Source organism: Corvus kubaryi, unplaced genomic scaffold, assembly GCF_017639235.1.
Source record: "Corvus kubaryi isolate FWS band 111438036 unplaced genomic scaffold, C.kubaryi_AGA036_p1.0 split1-131, whole genome shotgun sequence".
In the NCBI taxonomy this organism is placed as follows: Eukaryota; Metazoa; Chordata; class Aves; order Passeriformes; family Corvidae; genus Corvus; species Corvus kubaryi.
In genome coordinates, this window is record NW_024582073.1 from 27,618,442 (window position 1) to 27,623,054 (window position 4,613).

The following is a 4,613-nucleotide window of genomic DNA, read 5'->3' on the forward strand; positions in this document are numbered from 1 at the left end:
GGAAAGGAAAGGAAAGGAAAGGAAAGGAAAGGAAAGGAAAGGAAAGGAAAGGAAAGGAAAGGAAAGGAAAGGAAAGGAAAGGAAAGGAAAGGAAAGGAAAGGAAAGGAAAGGAAAGGAAAGGAAAGGAAAGGAAAGGAAAGGAAAGGAAAGGAAAGGAAAGGAAAGGAAAGGAAAGGAAAGGAAAGGAAAGGAAAGGAAAGGAAAGGAAAGGAAAGGAAAGGAAAGGGAGAGGAAGAAGAAAAAAAGAAAAAAAATAGAAAAAAGAAAAGGAGAAAAATTAAAAAAAAAAGCAGTCCTGGCTTCAACACATGCCAACTCAGGTAGCACATCAAAGTGGACATTTGGCAGGAGATGGATGTTAGATGAAGCAAATCCCGCAAATCCCCTAAAAAGTTTTGCTTGAGCATCTGCTTGTGTAATAAACTTTCAGCAGGGAGAGCAGTATGACCCTCTGATCCCTTTTTATCAAGGGCAGCAGCTTTGCAAGGGGATGGCATTTCTCAGGAAAGCGATGTCAGCTCACGAGTCTGTTCCAGTACCACGTGCCTGTCAGCTGCTGGAACAGAGCAGCCCAGCTTTGATCTGCGAGAAGCTGGCTGGGAACACTGGCTGCTCATCTCATTTTAATTTTGCAAAATTACAGCAGGTAGCTCCAATTTCACACCCTGCTTCCCTCACAACGTCTCTTCTCAGTGAAGGTCACAGCCTGCTCTGGATGCACAGGCTGGATTTCTCCTCCGATCTTGCCATGCAAAAGCAAGATGGAACAGGTGCTTTCTGTGAAAAGTCTGTCTGTCCTGTGCTCAGGTGTGTGATTGGGGTTTGCAAGATGCCCAGGCTAGCTTTAAATTAGTTGGCTTAAATCCCCAAAATATTACAGACAGTGGATTGTGCAGCTGAGGTTACAAAATTCTCTTGCTATCCTTGAACTGCATTCAGGTGCTGCCTTGTGCTGAGCTCCTGTAGTTCCACAGACAATATTTGTCCAGCAGGGGTTTCTAAATGGATTCCCATGGATGTGCCAAAATCAGAGGCCTATTATTAATGCAAAGTCCAGCTCTACATTGTGTATGCTTGCCACAAATTCCCTGAAACTGCCCTGCCATGACTTTTCTCTATTTTCCTTCCTCTCTACCCCACCATGTTGTGGTGATGCTTTATCACCACTACAAGTAAGGAAGTAAGTGAGGTTATATCTTGAGATATCACCTTGGGATGGGACAAACAACTTTCTAGACCTAATGGACTTTATTGATCAGGGATAAAAGTCAATAGATTGAATATAGTTACCAACCATCATTTTAGGTTGTGTGGAGCATCCTGACTGCTACTTCAGCTGCTGCTCAGCAATGGCACTGGGCCAGGTGCACTTTTAACTACAATTACATTAAATATTAAAATTTAACCACGACTAGCTACCACAACAGTTTTCTTAAAGGCAGTCACTGATAGAATTCCCTGCCTACCTCTCAAGGTCTCTAGCAGGATGACAAGCCAATAAATTCTGAGGCAATAATTGAGAACAGCCACCATAACAGCCAATTCAATTATATTTGCTCAAAGGATGAAAGATTCAATTCATTGGATCAGTGGGTGAATTTTTCCATGTACTTTTTGTGTTTTCAAGGAGCACATAGAGAGCAATCTTTGCTGGTAATATTTTACCAACAAACCAGAGTGGGCAGATGAGCAGTCAGAGCTGTCCCTAACATTAATTTTCCATGGGTGGGAGGATGCTCAGTAAAGGAAACCTTTAACAAGTGTATAGTTCCCTTCAGGGGGGAAGGTGGACACATCCTCAATGTGATGAGAGAAGGATGAATCAGTTTAGCACAAAGCAAGGTCATGAACCCAGTGAGGGTTATTTAATGTAAAATATGGTAAAGTAAGGGTAATTACCATCATTGCTGTGAACACGAGAACACTTTTCCCCATAAATGCAATACTTGTAAATTTACTCTCTGCACACTGCATTTGAAATCTAAAAGAAGGAGTCTCCCAGAAAATCCTAAAGGCATGTAGATTAAGATTTGATCTTAGAGTGCACAGATGAGATGCACTCAAATATCTGCAAGAGGAGACGGTTATCATCTCTGAATTATTCACAGTAACATCATCTGTGGGTGGGAAAATGCATCTTTCTATTTAAAAAAGATCACAGTGAGCATGTACTCTGAAGAGATCTCTCTGAAGTGTTCACTTCAAAAATATTTTAATAATGTGATGGTTGGGAGGCTGGAACATGTAGTCCGTGAGGAGAAACTGAGGAACTGGGTTTGTTAAGCCTGAAGAAGGGAAAGATGTGGGGGGATCTGATGGAGGTTGAGTCAGTGAGAAGACACAAGTCAGACCCATCAGCAGTGTCCGGTGGGTGGGTAAGAGATAACAGCATAAAGTGAACAAGAGAGACACAGACTAAGAAAAGTTTTTTCACTATGTGAACAGTCATGTAGAACAGCAGTTTGCCCAAGGAGCTTTTGCAACCTCCACCCTTGGAGGTTTTCAATCCTGACTAAAAGAGGACCTAAGAAACTTGGTCTGACCTCAGAGCTGAGCTGACTTTGAGGAGGATGTTGGATTAGACACCTTGTGAGGGCCAATCCATCATAAATTATTCCATGGGTCTACTATTCTCTGTCAAAAACAAAATTTGTTTTGTTGATGTTTGCCCTCCTTCAGGCAGATTGGCTACCAATTTTCCAGAACATGCTCCCAAATTTGAAAAATGCCTGGGGAAGCTAATCTGAGAATAAAAAGCACACAGAGTGTGAGACATGACAGAGAAAGAACATACTCAGAGTCAAGAGGACACATTTTGGGATGCTCAAAGCCTTCCCAACAAACCTGACAATAATAGTGTTCTTTAGTGACTAAAAATAAATATAATGAGACACCACTGATTTTTTTTTGTAGTGTTGCACAGTAATAGAAGATTTTTTAAATCATATACAACACAAAAAGAGTGAAAAGCATAAAAAAAGGATCAAACCCCAAACTTCCTAAATACCCTAAGTAATAATACTAATATCTTTTTCATTTTTACAATAAAGTTTGGAAATATTTTAGAAACAGTTGCTGACATTTTCTGGAAATAGATGATTTAGCATTTCAAACATATCTAAGAAGTACATATGGGAGAGAGAAATTTTTCTCAGTTGAAGGATGTGTTCAGAAACCATGTCTGCCTTAAACTGATGCATCACACTACGGGATGGCAGCTATTTATTACTAATTGCTTCTTTTCCAAAAGAATTCATCACCCTATATATCAATTTTTAAAAAAATAAATTACACAGAACTTCCATTGACATTGTGATTGAAAATAGAATTCCCAATGAACTATTGAAGAAAATTTGGTTTTTGTTTAAGGTAATCCTTAGATCCAGCATATTTTCAGCTCCTTCATAAGAAGATAGCAGTCATATACTTTCCATCTAGTATATGTCCAGCTTTTGAGTATTTTGGTTTTTTTTTTTTTTATCCCCCATTGAAAAATACTTGCTGTAATTTACAAAACACACTTTAATTTCTGGTACAATCTAATGAATCAGGCAAGAAAGTGTTCTTATACATAAATAGAAGTCAGTCAGCTATTTTCAGTCTAATAGCATCAAAACTTTTATGTTTTATGAGAAAGCACTGAAGTCCTAACATCTGGTTAAATGTTGTTTTTTTTTTTTTTTTTAAATAAAGCTTAATGATATTGTATACCCTTGGGAAAATTTATAGTATTTCCACTCCTCAGTCTAGATTTTCCTGCATATACTTTATAATTGAAAATATTTTAGGCTTTTAATTTATTTATTTTATCAGGAATAGTTCTGGATATCTATGGCTCTAGAAGATATCTCAATATACCCGTCTTTAAATCAATGTCTACATTCATTCAGAATTGATGAAAATATGTCATTTTAAACATAAAATCATTCCAACACCTTTTGCTTTTGTAGTGCATTTAGCAGCTTCTGTGCTAAGTGAAGAACAAAAGACAATCCTGGCTTGAGAGAGGAAAATGATAAATCCTACAACCATCTCAAATACAGCTGACATTTCACAATAATTAACAGGGAATGACTCTTCATGGAAAAGATAATTACCCTCTGAAAAAACAATTTGAGGATTTCTGCCAATAACAACCAAAGGAGAGAGAATGCTTTCCAAAAGAGTGCTTGCAATATCCTCTCTTGGAAAAATTAAAATCAGGTGGACTCAACTGAAAAAAGATACCCTTTTATCCTGATCCTGGAGAGAGGATTGACTTCATTTAGATATTTCTCTCATGGGAAACCTAGAACATCCATAATGTGGTGAAGGTGCATTCTAAAGCACTTTTTCAGTGCTGTTTTCATTTTTTAGGTACTGAGTCTATGGCATAAAGTTGAACATTACAAAACTGGGCTCAGTTTCAGACTTAGCAGGTTTTTTCTGCTCAAGCTTGTAATCAGTGTGATACAATTTCCTGTGTTCTTGGTAGCTTTGGGTCAGGCTTTTTTTTTTTTTTTTTGGTTTATAGACATTCTGAACTGGTTTAAGATTTCTGAATGCAATATTTCTCTTTACTCCTCATACTAAATTGATAAAAAGTCAGATATCTGATGGGATTCTAATAAAT